This window comes from Pleurodeles waltl, chromosome 1_2 (genome assembly GCF_031143425.1).
Source record: "Pleurodeles waltl isolate 20211129_DDA chromosome 1_2, aPleWal1.hap1.20221129, whole genome shotgun sequence".
NCBI classification, from domain to species: Eukaryota; Metazoa; Chordata; class Amphibia; order Caudata; family Salamandridae; genus Pleurodeles; species Pleurodeles waltl.
In genome coordinates, this window is record NC_090437.1 from 700,741,858 (window position 1) to 700,762,605 (window position 20,748).

At 41.7% G+C, this 20,748-nt stretch overlaps 1 long non-coding RNA gene across 1 annotated transcript in view; it reads left to right on the forward strand.

The window, feature by feature from the left end:
* LOC138295798 (uncharacterized) overlaps window positions 1–20,381 on the forward strand; it is a 28,111-nt gene extending 7,730 nt beyond the window's left edge. The window contains exon 2 of the long non-coding RNA XR_011203687.1: window positions 19,999–20,381. This is a non-coding gene — a long non-coding RNA (uncharacterized lncRNA). The remainder of the gene's footprint in view (window positions 1–19,998) is intronic.
* Window positions 20,382–20,748: the final 367 nt, after the last annotated feature.

Here is a 20,748-nt window from a genome sequence, read left to right on the forward strand (position 1 = left end):
ACTGTATGCTATACCACTGCACGCCTCTCCTCTGTACTACATTCCCCTCTACTGTACTCCACTCTGCGACATTCCACTCAATGACAGTAAACTTTACATTTTCTAAATATATTTTTATTAAAAACAAAAAAGGATTGAAATTCAACTACAAAACCAAAGGTTAAACCTTTATTATAGTTAGGAAAACTTAAGTTATCCTTTCTATATAAAACAGACTTAAAATACATAAACATTAGAAAACCTTAACTTATAGTTATACATTAAATTTATAAATTATGCACCACCTTTAAATTAATAAAACTATTTATTCTTTAGCTACATAAGAAAGTTAATTTTCACGACGCCTTCAAATTATTATAACTTGCGCACCTCTATACACAATGTATTCAACTCCAAAGCCACACTACATTAACTATAACTCGGCGTTCTACCATACACTGTGTTATCACAAAAGATTTGACTTGCAATGTTATAACTGTTTTTGTAAATACTATTACTTTACATGGTTTATGTGAGATAATATAAAGTGGTAGAAGCAGTGCATGGAGACCGATCATGCACAGTGTGACTAAAAAATTGTTACTCCCACACACACATCCTATGAGGCAATTTTAATCCCAGCCAGGGGTCAGTGAAGTAGAGAGAGTGGCCTATTTAGAACAGGCCTTAGATATATGCATGGTTTCTGCATCACTACCTGTTGTCCTATGTGATCTATGAACAACTTGTGAGCAAACCACGTACTGACATCTGCAGTGCCTACACCAAGAGTATTACCACCTAAGTGTGTCCCACTGGCATGATGTGGTTTAAATTTTAAATATGGTATAATTTAACTGTTCTATAGATAATAATCCTCGCATCCTATAAAAAATATTTAAATGTGCATGAGTGTATGTATACTGTTTGCTAATCACTACAAATTGTGAAATACAGCTGGATTCAGAGAGAATTGATAGGGGCACTTTGGTCCTGACAAAGGCCTACTGACCTTAGAGGCAATTTGAGGCATTTCATACAAAGTTAACATGCATACAAAATGAATCTTTACACAAATGTTACAACTGAAAATGCACATTATTTTAAACAAATATGTTTTGCATACTAGCAACTTCGCTAACCAGAAAATGTCTCACAATGTTTTCCTAAATCAATCATTATTAAATTTAAAGTTAAAAAAACTTTAATTTATTTTTTAGTTTCCAAAATTCTATATTTTGTATCAATAATTACTCCTTATGCAAATGTTATAACTCATAGTCACAATATTTCAAAATATATATGTTTTACTTACAATAAACTTTGCTAACCAGAAAATGTCTGTAAATGTTTTCCTCAATCTATTCTTACTAAATTTAAAGTGAAAAAATCTTTAATTTATTTTTTGAGTTTCTAATATTCAATATTTTGTGTAAAGTGAGGCGATAAACAGATGAAAAAAATTGCTCCCGCACACAGGGAGCAGCATTGTTTACTACTCCGTGCATGCAGGAGCAATGCTGGCTCCCGCTGGAAGTGGGGAGGCAGCAAGGACAGCAGGGGCAGAGGGGCTCCTCCAGCACCACCAACAAAAAGATACTGTGTGCCCGGAGAGGGTCCAGGGTACCCACCATTGATTATCTGGGCCCTGAGGGATGGGATCTGAGGGGCCAAAATCGGCCAGAGGAGTTGGGTCACAAGGCCCCCCTACCCTTGCACACACTGGTTGGGCCCCAGGGGTTGGGTTCCCCAGGGCTGAAATTGGCCAGAGGAGGGGGCCATGCAGCCATTCTCTAATATTTTTGAATGGCCATGCCCAGGGGGAAGTGGTCCTCTTGGCCAATGTTGGCCCAAGATGAGGTCTGTGTCGCTCTCTCCCTTATTTTTGATGGCCAGGTCCCAGGAGATGGGTGCCCCTGAGGGCCAAAATCAGCCTGGGGAGAATGGCTGCATGCCCCCCCATTTACTATATGGATGGACCCCAGGGGATAGGGTCCCTGTGGCCGAAATGGGTCCGCATAGGGGAGATGTGTGCCTCCCACAGGGTTGCCGGCATGTGAGGGGTTGGCCACAGGCCATGTGCAGCGCAAGGCTGGATGAGGCCAGGCCCTGGGACCATCCCCCACCATGCAGAACCAAAGGTCCCTCACAGGGTTGGGTGCCTGTGGAGGATTGGCTGCAGGCAAGCCCTAAGGCTGACCCTCTCATTGTGCACAGCCAAAGTCAGGGTTAGGTGCCTGCTTGGGTTGGCCACAGTGCCTGCATGCAGGCCAGGACCCTGTTGTCGACCCCTCTCTGCATATGGCTGAAGGCAGCAGGGGTCGGATTAGCGTAAGGTAATTAAATATTACTTAATGTTTTTCATCCCTATAGATTCACTAAAAACAACAAAAGTTATACGGACATTATAGCTGGGAAATATAATTAAAAAATCATTAGAAATTCACTTAAAAACAATGCTTACAGTGATGATATAGTTAGGTTTACACAAACAAAACCATAGAAATTCAACAGTTAAATTTATATTTATCTCAAGAAACTATAACTTGTGCCCTATGGTAACTATAACTCCCTCCTTCGCCATACACAGCTAATTACCCCACATACTACATCAGTCCTGGCATCTTCTATGACATTATTGATGATATTATTGAGGGAAAACTGTGCATGGCAGGGGCACAAGTTATGGTTTATTGGGGTGGAGAGCACCATCAGTAAAGTGTGAGGGCCTACAGGGATAGTAGCAGCCCCGAGGAACATTAAAAAAAGTAAGTCTCCTGGGTCATTGAATTCATGAGCCCAGGAGAGTCTACCATATCTTTAAAATGTTCCAACTGGAGCAGTTTGCTCTTCAGCTGGAGTGCAGGGCCCCTTGTGGTTGGTCGTATGGCTGCACTTTGTGGATTGAAAAAAACTCAAGCACATGTTTTTGTTTAAAACAATGATTAATGAAAATAATTGAGACAGTCACTATTATTAGAAATTGCAATAACTGAATTTATGAATGGTGCATTTTATTATAGTAATTGATTACTTTTTGACAAAGCCAAAGCCAATTTGTTGATGTGCTGACCCCTTGATAAAGCCACTAGGTCTGCCCTTCTTAAAATGACACCTTTCATCTTATTACATGTAGTCAGCCGTACGCAGTATCCCAGCCTTGTGCCCGGAGCCACACTGCTCAGCCACATGGCCAGACAGGTATCCAATCCCTTCTGCATGAGCAGTAGGTTGTTGGCGGCCAGAGGAGTATTGGGATTCCTACAAGCCAGGCCCTCTGAATAATGCCCTGCACGGCTGACTATGTTTAACAATATAAAGAGAATCATTTTAAGTAAGGCAAGCCTACTGACTGAAGACAGTGTGCTGTGGATGGTAGGTTGCCCGCCAAGGGGTTGTTTCAGGGCCTGGCTACTGGCTCTGTATCCTACCTCGCACTGTGCACAGCTGAAGGCAATGTGCAGCATGAGGTTTGGTGCCAGTGGGGGTTTGGGTGCAGGGCTTGGCCACAGGGAACACAGAGAAGGCCCTGCGCCCAACCCCATAATGCGCATTGCAATAGACTTCTTTCATTATGAAAAAAACAGAGAAATTCACTGACGTTATAGTCAGAAATTTTAATAATAGGTTCCTTTCAATTAAAAATTGTAATTCACTTAGGAAAAACAAAGGTTTAAGGAATGTTATATTTAGGTGAAAATGTTAATTAAAACATAAATGAACAAAACACTGAAATTCACCAGTTGCTCTCAAGTAACTATTACTCAGGCCCTTGCATTTACTGCTAATTACCTCACATACTACATCACTTATGGCATGTTCTATGATATTAATGATAACATCACTGCAACAACTGAAATGACATAATTAATTACAACAATATGCATGACAAGGGGCACAAGTTTTAAAATGTTATGTCCCACGATATTTTTGCAGACACAAGACTTTTGCCACAACATTGTGGTAGAATGATAATGTAGTTATCATTATTCATCTACTATACATTCAACGCTAAAAGGGACACAGCATATATTTTAAATAGTGCAGCACTTAAAGCCAATCCCATTTACAGCTAACCTATGCAACATTATAGTTGCTCACTTTGTGCAACTGGATGAAAATGTGTTGATCCAATCCAAAAAGGCCCTCTTATTTTTAGGCTGGTAGATCTATCAACAGTATTAGATAGCCAACCGAATTAAATGCTGCAGTTGATCAAGACAAATAGGAAAAATGCTACTTTTGCCATTTATGCCATGACACCTTATCTGTAAGTATCAACAGTACTGACTCTGTGCAATGTTTTACCTGAAAGTCCCCATGACAACAGTCAAAAAGGTGATATGTGTACAGTATTTGCTGTAACTGTCTTAGTATGATGCTCTCAATAGGTCTTCCACAGTAAAACATATTGTAAATAGTATGAAATTTACAGTACTTTGCCAGGCTCAAAGATCAGGGTTGGGGGGGGATTTTGGGTTTCCATGGGTACATGAGAAGTGACAGCCTTAGAAAGCTTATCCTTTTTTGCACTGCTCCCTATGGATTGTACCTGTGTGAGGGCTACAGCACGGATATATGCGTCTCACGCATACACTATCCAGCCGACCATCTGCATACTGTCCCTGGATTCTGCAGGTAGATGGCAAAGGAACCTTCATGCTCCCTTCTGACGCTATAAACTTTATCGGTGACATGGCACTGATATTGTACATGAAAGCATGATATGAAAATCAGTTGAGTTGTTTGGTTAGCTCTAGCAGCTATTGCTAGGCCTTCTCTTTGTTGTCAAACACTGGTCAATGCTTCCTATGCACCAGCCACCACTGCCCTACAGTCAATTTACCCAAAACAAAAGACTACCATAGTCATGAAAAACTATTATTGTCCTGAAATAACGGCTCTTCGTTTTAATAAATACCTGCTACAATTGGACACCATTATACCATGGCCAAACTTATTCCAGTGATGAAATCTACAATGGCAATTCATCACAGAATTAGCAAACAATTTCTAGTATTATGCGGGAAGTACGATGTCAAGGGGGGTCTCTATTATGCCAGGGATGCACACAATATGATAAGAAATAATGTTATGCCGGGTCCAGCCTTTATGCAATAGGTGAGACTCATCATCTAAAATATGTCTATAATAATCCAAGTATGGCCATCAGTATAGCACAGCAGCATTATCCTAGGGGTGAACACCATCAAGTCAAGCATGCCCATAGTGTACCATGTGTGGCCAACATTATGATAAGAAGAAGGGCACTATTAGGCCTAAATTGACCACAGTATGGGAAGGATGGCCTCAATTATGCTAATACCAATATTATTTAATTTGTGGGAATCATCATGCCAAGGATCCCCAAACTACCACCAAGAACTACCCTCATTATATGAAGGCCAACATTATGCCATGAGCAAGAACCACCATGCCAAGGGTAGCCACTATTGCATCTGAAGTTGGTGCTGTCATGCCGGAGCTTGACCCTTTAAGTGAGGGTCAACCATATGCCCAAGATGTTGTGGGCCAGGTGTGCAAATTCTAGAAAGGAACGATGGCAGGCAGCAGTCACGCTCATACTCCCTCTCACACAGATAGACACACAAACATTTAAACACACAGACAGGCATACCCACAAACTTTGTACCCGCCAGACCTCAACTCCAATCATCTTTGTTTTTAATTACCTGCCACCCCCTCTCCTCTGGAGATGGTTATACAGTGCTCTGCTAGAGACCTGGGGTGAAATAGGCAGTACTAGATTATCACAATTTTCTGCCTTTCCTTTTGAGTCATGGAAGTGGATTACTGGAGTGTAATGACTGGTATGAGAAGTTCAGGTCTACAAGTTGATGTAAAGTGCATAAAGCCCAACTTCATCTCGGGTAGGCCCTGACTCTATTTTAATATATTGCTACAATGGTTCTGCAGAAGAAAAAAATAAAAATATATATATATACACATATATATATATATGTATAAATATATACAGATATATATAAATATATACAGATATATATATATCCATATATGTATATATATATATATATATATATATATATATATATATATATATATATGGATATATATATATATATCCATATATATATATATATATATTGCTTCAAACACTTTGGGGCAGATTTAAGGAAAGTGGTGCTGTACCCAGTGCAGAGCCAGTTTCCTTGTGCCCTTTAGCTCCCCCCTACTTCCACCATATGTGCGCTGTATTTAAAATACGGAGCACCATGGTGCAGGGTAGGGGCAATAGTGTAATTTTTTTTACACTGCAAAAGTTTGGCGCTACTCCTGCAGAGTACATGTGTGCCCATTCTAAATAATGGTATGCCCCCTTTTAACACCTGCTCTGAACACGTGTTAAAAGTGCAGAGAATAATGGTGCAAGGAAATCTCTTACATTTCCTTGCGCCATTTTTTTGCCCCCCTAATGGGGGAACGCCCCCCTTGCATACATTATGCCTGGTGAAGGCATAATGTGGCACAAGGGTTTACAAAGTGGCGCAATGCATGAACACCTTCCTGCACAAAAACAATCTTATATGGCGATTTGCTCTTCCTTTGTGTGCTGCAATATGCCGCACACATAGAGAGAGCAAAACACAAGGAGAAATGTTATGAAAACCCGTAAATCTGAGGCAGATTAAAAATGCAATGGGTGTTGCTGTGGCACACCCACAGCAACACCCATTGCACGACCCTTCCAGGCAAAGTGCTTCCTGTGAAGGGGCCGTATTTACAAGGTGAGGTTAAGCCACAGAAAGTGGCTTAACATCACCCTGTAAATACGGTGTATGGCAGTGCACCACCAGAGCGTCACGAAAAGTGATGCTCCAGTGGCGTTAGGGGCTCTTAAGTATGCCCCTTTGTCTTCAAATCACATCATGTCAATAAATGATTAGAAACACACAAGAGTCTAGTTTCCTCTGTATATTGTCATTCATATACCAAGGTTTGACAGAAAAAGAATTTAAGCAAGGCTGTCTTTAAAAGTGACACAAAGATAAAGTGATTGTGCAAAGTGATCAAGTGACTTATGTGGCATAAACACAAATAAGGCATTACAATGCCCATTTTGTTCCTTTGACCTCTGTATGACAGCCGCTAGTCATAAATTGAATATCCATTATTAGTCCTGAGGAATACCAACTTCAGTGTTTTAAGAAAGCACAATCTATTAGGGTTGAAATGTCAATGATACAAATGTTGTGCCCCGCATTTACTCGGAACACAATTGAAAGTATTCAATTTAAGACTAGCTGTTGTCAAAAAAAATTTGAAGAAGCAAAACGGGCATTGTAATGACTCATTTGTAGATGCTATATCACACCTATGCAGATTGTTAGAAATCGTGTCTTTAGTTGGCAGAGGTTTGCACTCTGTCCAAGTAGGGACCGCAATCCTAGACAAGGCAAGTAAGATACACACTAAAGGTTTACTTGTGCTCACCCTCTGGTAGCTTGGCAAAGAGCAGTCAGGCTACACTCTAGAGGCAATGTGTAAGTATTTGTGCACATATACAGAGGAACACAGTGAAAACACCACAAATGACTCCACACCAGTTTAGAAAAATAGTAATTATGTATCTGAGTCAAACAAGATCAAAACAACAAAAACCCAACATACATAAATCAAGTTATTGATTTAAAAGGTTAGATCAAAATGCAGCGCTTAAAAGACAATAGCTCCAACTGGAACTATCTGGAACTATCTGGTTTCTCTAGACCAGAGCAAATCAAAAAGCGCAATCCGACCGCCATGGCAGGTACAGGAGTCACAAGACTCACCGACACTACCTTTGTTGCATTGATGCTCGGTGACAATGTATTGATCCACAGAAGGCGATGCATTTCGCTTCCAGGCTATGCGTTAATTCCTGATTGGGAAATGTTGTTGATGTGTTAATGTCCAGAAGCAATGAGTACTGGTTCTGATGCATCGCTGCTGTGTCAGCCAAGCTGGGGCTGTCTTCTAAGTCGGGGTCATTGCGTCGCGCAGTAGGCGAGCAATGTCTGCGGCTTCCACACAGGCAGTTGGTGTTGGTACGTCAGTTGTTGTGTTGCAGCACCACACTCACCTCCAAGGGCCCATGACTGGATTTGGCATGACTTAGCAGGACTCTCAGCAGAGGAGTCCAGGTGCTGGAAGCAAGATTGCAGGTGAAGGCTTTGATGTACCCGAGGCTTCAGAAACAGGAGGCAACCTTAGTCAGGACCTTGGAGAAACTTTAGATTTGCAGGATGTAGACAGTTAAGTCCAATCCTCTTGCTCCCAGGCAAGAAGTAGCAAGCAGCAGGCCAGCACAGCAGAACAAACAGCAAAGTGGCAGTCCCTCCTGACAATACTACAACTTCTTCTTGGTTGAAAGTCTTCAGTCCAGAAGTGTTCTGAGTATATAGTGTCAGAGGCCCAATTCTTAAACTGAAATGTGCCTTTGAAGTGGGGGAGATTTCAAAGAGTGCCTTTGAAGTGCCCTAGTTCCCTTTTAGACCACTCCTGTCTGCCAGGAGGTCTGTGGGTGAGTTATCTGTCGTTTGAAAGGGGTCAAGCCACTACACTTTGAAGTGTGGGAGCCACCCTACCATTCCTGCCCAGGAAGACCCACCGGTTTGGAGATGGAATGCATGAGCAGTGGAGTGTTGTGTGTTTTATGGCTGTTTGAATGGTATGCAGAGAGGTAGCTCTCACCTACAACTTACACAGACCAGAAGTGTAATAGAGGCAGGCTAAGTAAAGGAATGGTTAAAGTATGAAAATGCCATTTTTTTAAAGTGGCATTTTCAGACTGGCAATTTAAAAACCACCTTTATCAAAAGATGTGTTTTCAAATTGTGAGTCCAGAGACTTCAAATTTCATTTTTCTATCTGTTCCCAAATGGAAATTGTAATTAAAAGATGTTTTAAGGCAACCCCCCATACTAGCTTATGGGAGAGATATTCCTTGCAATAGTGAAAAACTAATTTAAGAGTTTTTTACTACCTGGGCATATCACTCTTTTTAAAAACACTGGGCCCTGCCCTTGGGGCTTATCAAGGCCTAACGTAGGGTTGTCTTACATGTAATAAAAAGGAAGGTTTAGGCCTGGAAAGTGACTACGCTTGCCAGATCAAAATGGTAGTTTAAACTGCGCACAAAGTCTCTGCGATGGTAGTCCTGAGGCATGTTTGAAAGGCTACTGTAGTGGGTGGCACAACCAGTGCTGTAGGCCACTAGTAAAATTGTACTTACAGGCCCTAGGCACCTATAATGCACTTTACTTGTACATCAAATGTGCCAAACATGGAGAAGCCAATGTTGCCATGTTTTAGATCGAGAGCACCTGCACTTTAGCACAGGCTAGCTCTGGTAAAGTGCAGAGTCCTAAAGCCAATAAAAAGGGGGCCAGAAAAAGAGGAGGAGGAAGGCAAAAAGTCTGGGGAGGACCATGCAGAAAGGGTTATTTCCAACACAGATAATGAGCAGTGATTCCACTTCAACAATGTATTGGGTGGGGTTCTTCTGGGAACAATAACCTGTATTTCACTTTCAGCATTAGTGCATTGAACTAAGTTCACTTGTGTCACTGGTGGGTGGGAATTCAAACCTTAAAGAACTACACTAGAATTGCAGATTTCACAACAGTTGGCACCCATTTCGGGGCTCTTCTTACACATATACATGTGAACCATTATTACGTTATTAAGGCGAAGTCCGTAGTAACTACGGTTACCTCCTACTGGGGATGAGGGAGCACCTCATCTGTAGATTTGTCAGGCTTGGCTAATAAATGGTTATTATCTATTCTGTGGGCTTTGCAGTTCTTTGATTCCATGTTCAACTCAATCTGTTCTCCATGATGGCACCTATTGCAATAGGAGCCAATTACAGGGAAGAAATCACACCACATTTCAAGTCACAAGGTGTCCCGAATTTTGGTGGGGGGGATTCAGGCAGTTACATTTGTAATAGCTGCACATGCAGCATCTACCTTTGAGATGTTTTACTCATTGGTTGAGTTTGTGCATCTTGATGCTGCCTCAGGGAAGTTTCAAGCTTACAAAGCAGCGCAACTGTCTGCAAATTATATGGTTCACCAAGATTTGGACATCCCTTTGACTTACCAGGTACACCAGACTGGTTTGCTGGTCCATTGCCCCATATACACAGAAATGTCCTTTTAGGGCCCCTGAGCAATGAAGAGGCTACGTGGCCAGTCATGGTTGGTTACAAGCCCATTCCTTGCCTTGACAACCTAGTACTTGCTGAGGAAATAGGAATTTACATAGTCCCCTTATACAGGAGATTTGTAGAGATTGTACAATACAGGCTGAGCTCCAGACATGCTCTATCAGCAGGACCAGCGACTCCGACACAAGTACAAAACAGTACTCCACAGACTTTTAATGCTATCATAGGAAAAGCACCCATGAAGCGTGATGAAATAGCTTTCTGGCTTGCTCATAAAAACAAGTTAAAAGCAGTATATCCATACACTACATCCCAAGACAAATGTAAAATATTGACTATGTGTCTTGGGATGGTGCTATGCATAGAGGAGTGCAACATCTGGGGAAACATATTTGCATGCATTTACACTAACACGCATGGCACGCCCTCATTGGTAGTTCTCCCTGAAGTACTTAAACAGGTACAAATCGAGCACGGAGCTGAACCAACTCCAGACTTAGGAAAGAAGTTAATGGGGAACTTCTCTATAGTTTCCTCTATCATCCCAAGCAACATTAAGGGAGAAACTTTGGTTTTGGCCATATGACAAAGACTGGAAATAGTTCCAGTTCAGGATCGTGAACTGGAAATACCCAAAAAATTCACAGAGGTGTATACTTCTATGAATCATGATATCTTGTTTACCAGACCTGTTAAGCCATATTTAAAAACTACAAATGACAATGAGGGTTCCTTTAAAGAGAAATCTGCAACAGAAGGAAAGAAGAAACGGGGAGAACGAGAAAACTGGATCACCTGCATCCTGACAATCTAGTAGGGGTGGTAACAATTTAAAAGACAGCAGTAAAATTAAAAAACCTGAACTCTATCAGTATCCTGATAGCCGCTCTTCACGTTCTTCACGTTCTTCACGTTAGCCAGAACTCTGTGTTGAGAGAGTAACGTTCCATCCACCCCTAATCTGACTTTCAGATGATGATTCCATGACTGCGGTGGACAGAGTTGTGACCATATTAACATTACTCAGTTAAAGGGTTCACTTTAAAAACATCAAACATTCCCTACCTTACGGTGACCTTCCTAGGATACGAGTCATTCAGCTAGGGCAAAGGTTTAGCTTCTGAATTCCTTTGAAGTGTGCTACCTTGCATCCTCCCATTACACTTCTGGGATTTCTGAACTTTGGATGTACTTACTTGATGTTGTACGCTGAGCGAGTGAAGCCCTTGTATGACTTGCTTTCTACCATGTTTTCACCAAAACACTAGACAAATACACTGATATCTTGCATGATCTGCAGGCAGACATGTTAGAAATTAAAAATGTACATACCAGGACAGTAAGACCAACCTGGTTATTAGAGTGATACCAAGTCCTTCTGGTTATACTTATGTGACTTACAATGCGGGACAGACTGTTCATTTTGTAAACAAATCTCACTTTTATTCCCCAGCTGAAGCATGTCTTGCTTCCATTAAAAGGAGTCTTGCAGCTATGCAGGCAGGTATTTTGAAGGAGTGCCCCTTGGTGCAGGAAAAACTATTTAGTGTAGATTCTCCCACATCAGCCCAAGAGGCAGCTACCATGACAAGCATTCCCAATGTTTGCGCACTATACCCAAGATGGGTGCAATGAGCCTCCTCCTTAAGTACAGTTGATGTAAAGTTTCTGTGTGATCCCACCTTTCTTACATAGGCTTTTCTTCAACATGTACACCATATTGTTCAAACTTCAACGCTTTGCTCATTGAGTCTTACCAGAGCATATTCAATACAGATAGCTTTGCATAACCAGCTGTGGAAACAAAATGTAAGTACTTTAAGTGGCATCAACTGGGGATAACTGTGCGGTTGACATACAGCATGGGTCTGATATATATTTATTTGCTAACCTTCAGGCCCAGTTCTCACTTTCTCAAACTCAACTTCATATATACCTTCAGGTTTGTCACGGTCTTGGTTGCTACAGTGCATGCCTTCAGAACCTCCCAGAATTTAACCCTCTCGAAGTGAAGCTGTTGATGGGGAGCAATGGGGCACAGTCGTATTTCCCAATTATATCGCACCCTGGGAAACATTGCCACAGGGACACTGACACAGCTTCGTCAGAAGTGGGATGAGTGGGTCAAGGAGTTGGTGGAGGTTAAATGGTGGGAAGTATGCATGGCCCCCCAGGATCTAGCAATCTTATCCCACTAATGCGAGACACAACTACAACATTTACACCAGATCTATATGACTCCCCGATGCCTGTACACATCAGGTATCCTTTCAGATCCAAATTGTATGGGCTGTCATTCTCCCACAGATGACTTATTTCATGTGGTGTGGCAGTGCCCAATAATAACCCCATATTGGTCCAGAATTAGTGACACATTTTCAGCCATTCTGGATTTTCCAATCCAGCTGACTCCTTAATTGGCACTGTTGGGAGTGATGGAGGATCTTGGGGGCTCCCGGGGAGACAGAGCCCTAGTTGGCCTAACAACGTTAGTTGTGAAAAAGGACATAGCACAACCTTGGAAACACTGTAACTCCCCAAAGTTGACACAGTAGTATACTGGCATGGATTGGTGCGCAAGACAGGGGAAGCTGATCTATAGGGCTCGGGATGTCCCAAAAAATTCTGAAAACATTGAGGTAAATGGTGGGCATACTATAGATTATCTGCCAAATTGGATTAATGTCTCTACTATCGATGAATGAAATTTAGGGGTGGGAAATGAGGTAGAAGGACAAGGACGGGGATTGAGTTCACACATAGGACCTTCTACTAACTTATTTTCTATGGTATGACATCATGCTTTCTTTGTATCTTTATTGCAAAATTCAATAAAATCTGTTTATCAAAAACAAATTTAAGTACTTCGCAGCCTGCATGGTGGTGCAAGATGTAGTAAAAGATGTGAATTCCTCCCACAGCATACCCATTCGAAAATCCTAGGTAATAGCTCTATGCAACATGCAGAAGTTCATGCCCTATTAACTGCAGTACAAATGGCTGACACGTCAGTTGCAACCCTCATTGTTTTTGATTCATCCTTATTTGTGTAAGGTTACAATGGGGACTTAAAACATTGGGTTTTGAATAGAAAATCTATAAAAAATGAACAGCTTTGGGGAAAGGCAGCTGTCTTGCAATATAATTTGCTACTGGTCCAAGTGAGGCACGCTTTGGACCATTAGTGTGATGGCATTCCTAAGGGAAGTGTGCATCTGACTTGGTTGCGATGGCTGCAATTCAGACTGTAGGAGTAGCAGTCCTAACCAGATGTAAAACAAAGATTGACACAGATATCTTAACATCCATACGGTTAGAATGTTACCATCTAACCACCAGGCAGTGCTCACAAAGGCCCTCTGGAGTCCTGCCTTTATCCCTGAATATGATGTTATACACTTCTACAGCTTGCATTGTCAAATACACTTCGCATTACAGTCCAGGCTTCCACACTGTTGTCCCGATTCATCATGTTCCCTGTAGAACTATCTGTAAACAGACCTTGCCCCAATCATGCCCTGGTAGTGATATTCTATCATCGACCTTGAATCCTGGATCACATGACCTTTCTGACCTCCTAACATATGCATTCTGGACTTTTTACTCCCATTGCTCTAACCCATACTCTGTACCTGGCTTTCCTGTGTCCTGTCCTGTCTCTGCTGGTTTCCTTGGTTTTCCCCTTTCTAAGTCCAAGTTTTGCCTTCCCTTCATTGGTACTTTCCTGATTCCTAGCACCTGATTGATTGCACTTGGCTCTATCCCTGCACCTGTGCTCCTCCCGAGAGCCTCCTGCTTTTTCTGCCTGCTAAGCCAAGCATGCAGTAACCTGCAACTGAATCTCGTTGCTCTCTGTGTGATTCTTCAGCTATATTCCAGGCTTGCTTGTGATTTTAGTTTTCATTGTTGTTTAATTCTACATTCCTGTTCTGATTAGTTGTTTGTATCTGTTGCCTGTCTTTTGTTTATCCTGCCTTTTTGTTTCCCTATGTCCCATGACTCTGGTCCTGACTGCAAAAATTCAGACATGTCTGGTATCTGCAGATTCCTTGTTTTGATTACCTGTGTCCCTGTTCTGTCTTGTTCTAGTTAGTATACAGATTTCCAGTATACTCAGTTGGTTTATTACAGTCCTGTTCCTGATCCTTATTCCAGTCCAGATTTTCCCAAAGCTCAGGTCCTGTTTCTGTATTCCTTCCACTATTTTCCTTTGTCTCCTTCTGGGTTTATATTATATCCTTATTTTCATGGCTTCCATGAGTGCCAGTTAGATTTGAAGGCTTGTGCATTTGGCACAGAGAACCACTCAGCACTCCTTCCCTTATATAAGTTGCTGAGTGTCTCCATGAACTCTGCGAGATTAATCTGCTCCTTGTCTTCCCATAAGATCTTTTTTATCTCACAAAGAGATCACTTTCAATGAGCAGACAAACTACCACTGATGATAGTTTGTCTACCGTTTCCCTGCTTTTACCTTCCTGTTTGTATTAGTGTTATCTTGACAGTTCACCTTGCTGACTTACTGTTCCAACCTGTTTTTGTCCTGCTTCCCTCCAAGCCAGCAGGTATTCTCATGTTTATATGAAATCCCTTCTTTAGAAAGCATTGTGCTTCCTTGACTAGAAATCAGCTAGTATCCCTGACAGTTTGTTGTGAACTAGCTAGACCCCTGACACATACATACAACCAAGCAAGGTAGAAAGCCTCCAGCAGGCTTTTCTTCCAAGTACTCTTACATCCTAAATTCAGACTATACTCATGTAGTAAAACTACCAGGAGTACGAGACAGTATAATACTTAATAAACTATCCAAATTAGATTTAATCACAGAGGCTCATGAGGGATTGGCATGTGCCTACACAGTGGTCAATGCAACCATAGCAATGCTACAGCAACATTAGTGGTGGCCTGGTTATATAAACAGACTAGAGATTATTTTAGAAAGTGTGACACTTGTTAACAGATTAGGCTTTCCACTGTCAAGAGAACCTCGCTAACTCCTCTCACAGTCTCGAGCACTCCCTTCAGTGTGATTTACTTGCACCACATCAGTCCAATAAATTCTGCTAGTCTATATGTAAGTACATATTGGGTGCAAGTGATTAATGTCCTTGATTTTCATGGTTGTGGCCACAGAGAAATGTAAAGCTTCATTAATCCTAAAGGATTGACAGTGACTGGTAACAATAAGAGCAGGACATTCATTTCTCTCAGATAACTGTCCTACATTCACCTCTAAGGCTTACATGGATTCAATGTTATTGTAGTTTGACTCCTGCTCTAGGCAAGACTGCTTTTTTAGGGATGACAGTACTTTTGTTTGTAGACTGGACCACTCCTACAAGTCGCAACTGTTGGCCCAACCCTCACGGCTCACAAGCAGTACCTCACCAAAAACCCAAACAGTAAAAGGTGATTTGTGGCAGCCTTTATGCATTGACTCAAGAGTGCAACATTTCAGGGAGGTTGTGGTTAAACAGCGATTACCCTTTTCTCACATGAACAACATGTCTCAGTCATACACAGGCAAGGAAAGAGGTGCAGTAAAGTTTTCTATAGGTTTTATTAACAAGACTGCAATCTACTGTAAATTGCATGGGCTGCAAAGGTTAGGATAATGAACAATTAAAGAAACAGAATGGTAAAACCAAGAGTCATGAATACAAAGACCCCCACCATCTTGATATAACATATGAAATAGATGTGAAATGAACACTAATAACCTAGCATTATGAACCTAATCCCTAACCTAAAGAGAGCTAGGTATGTTAAACCTAATCTGCCAGTACCACGTCCATGACAAGAGACCCCCAACCATCATTACCTTAGAATGAGGTCTCTAGATCAGACTCCATGGTGACATGAAGACTGGGTCAGCATCAAGGCGACGTGTAGCATAGAAAGCATCAATGGCATCTGGTGGGAATCCCTCTGATTATCTTGTCTGAGTGAAATGCATTTATACAGATCTTGTAGCACTCCTGACGCAGGTTTGTTTCCATACAATAGATAAGAAGGCATGCCTACTGTGGCAATTATATAAATAATTCCCTGAAAAGGTACTTTATGTTACTGTCACACGAAAGTGGAATGGTACACAATGTAATAATCTCCGTATCTCATTTATCTTTGACGCTGACGGTGACGCCTTTACAGAGTGGCACTGATAACGTGAAACTATAACAACTTCCAAACTAAAAACATAGCAGCCATCTTGGAAGAAATAATTCAATATATGTGCCAAAACAGAGGAAGCTAAGTAGGTTAAAAGTCACTAGGTGACGGGGGCACATGTCTGTAAGCCAGAAGGCTAAGCAAAACTCCTGATTCCCATTAAAGCTAAATAGGATCCACTACAATGTCTGCTTTGGGAGTTTACATGCAATTCAGCAACTTGTTTAGGGAAGAATCTAACAGTTTAGTTGAACATGCTAATTGAATGATTAAACGTTCAGTGACCTCTAGGGTATTAATTTCAGTTCTTATTTGGTACCATGATCTTTATGGACTCTAGAGAGCATTAAATAACTTGCCTAGACAAGCATTGAGAATCCACACTCCATACGAAGTTCTCTTCAGACTTCCTATGTATGTGTCTGTTTAAATAATCCTGGGAAGGTGGCAGATAAAGATAAATCTGATTTGGAGAAACGTTGTCAGAGACAAGTTATTCAATGTCATCTACTCTGACGCCGCCACCAGTGGAGAGAATATAATAACTGCTGCTGACGGTGGGTTCTCAAAGTTGGGGGCCTAGTTCATGAAAAGATCAACAACAAGCAAGCCTTTGAACCATCTTACAGCCCACCCACTAGAGTCCTTACGGTAAAAGGCAACAGAACTGGTGTCCTACCTCCTTTGTCTGGTTCAAGGAGTAACACACAGGTGTCCATCATCCACATGAAAAAGCACTATGTGGCTGATCCTTTACAACAGACCATCACAGACATTCAGAAGAAGTCAGGGTAGAAGCTCTCAACCTCTCCCTACAGTGAATGAATTACCTCATGTACAAAATAGTAACATTGCTTGCTTGAGTTCCCAGCTGGGGATATTTGACTAACACTCCAATTCTACACAGAACATTAAATTCCACAGATGAATCTGATGCTGCCTTCACTACAGTTCCAACTGTTCAACGCAAATCCATGGTTTAATTTGAACCATCTCCTGACTCAACATCATTCAAGATGATGCCTTTTAGAGAGCCAACTAATTATGAGAATGACTCTGGATATTGAACAGAGGATATTTCAACACACTCTACTGTCACTTCATGCCAGAGATTGCTTCCTGTTTTTTTTTTGTTTACAGATAATTGATTCAGCCTTGGTCCTATGCCTGGATCACTTTGGGAACTTTTCTTTTTATCATGTGACTATCAGTGATGACCGTTGTTCTACTGCTACTGAATGTACACTTCGTCCCTGCAAGAACAATTATACCACCTGTCGTTAATTAACTGCAGCCGCACTCTGTCCAACAGAGCTTAAAGGGATCTCTATGTCAGAAACATCACAGTTTATCCTGTGTCCGTGTTGGGAAAAGGTTCCATACCAGATAATAGGACCTACTGAGACATTTCAATTGCCTTATGTGATAAAAGTTTCAATAAATGACACTATTAATGCAGGTTCTATTTTAGATGGCTGAGGCATACAGACTATTAAAAAAATGATGTGTGATTTACAGGCATATGCTACTTTGAATAATAAAGGGCTGTATGTACGAAGGCATTTTGCATTTCATAAAGGTGTGAATCGCAATTTCAGCCCATTAGGAAATGCAAAATGCCATTTCAGTTTTTACGAAAGGCATTTGCGATGGTGCAAAATGCAATTTCTACCTCGTACAAATTGCATTTTTGAACTCACAAAATAGAAAAATCGCAAATAGGGATTACCAAATTGTGAATCACTAACAGCATGTACAAAGGATTTCCTAATTGCATGTAGTCTGCAAAATGGCCATTTAGGAAAAGCAATTACCTTTGATTTGGATCAGGTGGTTACCAGGTGCAAACTACAAAAAGGCACCTAAAATGCATAATGCTCTCTCAGAATGGCGGTTCTGTATTTCTTGGAGGGAGGATGAGGATTTTGGCTGGCAGGCAGAAAAAAAGGAGGAGACGAGAGAGGATATTTAGGGTGGGGGGTCACTCTGCTTGAACAGCCTGTGGAGGAGATATATGAGAACTACAGACTCAGTAGAGAGGAAATTCTGCAATTAATTGCTGCGTTACAACCTCAGCTGCAGACCGCAACATTCAGAAGCAATGCAATCCCAACACATGTGCAGGTATTGTATTGCCGACACCTTTTAGCTTCTGCCAGTTACCAGGGGATCATAGCAGTGGCAGGAAGAGTGTCACGAAGTGCATTTTCCAGGTTCTTTTACGGGTTCCTTGACATCATAGTTAGCAAAGTTAACTAATACATATCTTTCCCCAATACCCCCAATTATTGCAAAAAACAAAATTCATGTTCTACCAGGTATTACAGTTCTCCAATGTCAATGGCTTTGTTGATGGTATGCATATTGCCATATGTCCTCCCTCAGCAACTGAATTCATATAAAGGAACAGGAAAAGCTCATACTCACTCAATTTGCAGATAGTGTGTGATGCCTTCTGTATCATAAATGACTGTGTGGACACATTTCCAGACAGAGCCCACAACTCATTCATGTCCCACCACAGTGGAATACCAAACTAACTGTCACAGAATGATTTTGACAATGGTTTTATGCTAGGTAAGAGAATAGCAGGCTCAATGAATAAAGGGGGCAGAAAGGTGTATGTGATGTGACCTAATGGTTTTCCTTCTCATGCTCTTAATGTGACAGTGCATATGCCTTGCGTCCCTGGATACTCACGTGATCAATGACTCCAAGGAGAAGAAGTGAAAGGCAGTACAACAGGGCACACAGGACAACACTTTAAATCAGAGAGAGGATGTTTGGTATCCTGAAGTCCCTGTTTCACCTCCTCTACAAGACCAGCGGAGCACTACTGTACAGACCTGAGATGTATTACAAGATCATCTTCACATGTGCCATACTGCACAACATTGTAGTGGATAAAGATCTGCACAACATCCCCATGGAGCCTGAATCTGACTCTGATGATGAATTACAACCACTGCAGGTGCAGCAGGAGGGTACACGTGCAGCAGAAGGATGAACACAATTCACTGAGATAACCAACAGCTATTTCTGAGTTGAGATTAATGAAAATATCTAGTAAATAGACATCACACATGATGTTAATACATAGTGAATAACTGAGAGACCACCAACTGTACTGATTGTGGATGTAACATAATTTCAACTAAGCAGCAAAGTATGTAATGACAAACAAAACAAAGTTCATGCATTACTCTGACTGTTCAGTGGTTCACTTCTTCCAGCTTCTGGGGATGGGTGCCTTGTCAGCAACAGTGGGCTGTGGAACTGTTGACATGTCGCTCCCAGAAGTGTTTTGGTGTGAACCCCTGGAACTGCATGCCTCCTGAATTAATGTGCCATAGAGGCTAGAGCCCTCTTCACTCTCTCAGGGAGGTGGGATGTTGCAGATACAGAGGCTGTGGATCTGAATATTCTCAAGGGCTGTGGTCACTTGCACTAGCTGATGTTGTTGTGGCTACTGCCAATTGGTTAATGGAACAGGTGAAGGAATCAAAGTGTGGCAAGTACTGCCTGTGTCTTTGCACACGGTGCTCTTTCTCCATGGCACAAATCCACCAGTCCCGCCCTTTCTCTAATTGCTGTATTGACATAGACATTCATAGCAGATGACAATTGACAGCCTTTATTTGTTTTGTTTACAGGCGCTGTACAGAGATGATGGACTTCTCCAAGCCACCAAATACAAGAGAACTCTCTGACATGTTGTCTGATACATTATCATTGTGGACTGCTGATATTTGCCCCCTGAACTGCCTGTGTGTCCTGGCCACAGACGTTGTGGTATCCTTGCTCTGCAATTGTCCCTCATCCCTGCCCACAAAGTCTGGTAGGGAGAAGATAGTTGCTCTCCTGGCAGTTGGAGTTGGGGTGATGAGCTGAGTAGATGGTGATGTTATGTCCTCAATTTCCCACATCTGTGTCAATAGCCCCTTCAACGCCAATTGTTTCTGAAACATCTGGGATGTGATCTGTGGAAATGCATTAATATAGATAGTGCAAATAAATGGTTAATTTTTGTTCGCAATATTGTTGTAACTGTGGTTCATGTGTTTGTGAAATGTTTATGACATACAGATCTGTTTGGTGTAGTCATCACCGCACAGTACAGCAAGGAACTCATGTGCACTACAACTCCCATGATACATTGCCCGGGTAGGGCAAGCATCTCAATGGAGTTATTCATGCTGTTATGTATGATATATGGATTTCCTAACATTGTTTGATGATAAATAAATAAAGGGAAGATGACTTACCCTGGCAGGTGCCTACAGTATAGGAGGTGTCAATGTCGGAAACTCCCACCACACTTTCTGGTTCCAGGGTCCCCTCGATGAGTGTCTCCATGGGAGTTGGGGGGGTGTTTTGAGCGAACGCCACCTGTTCCACGACCC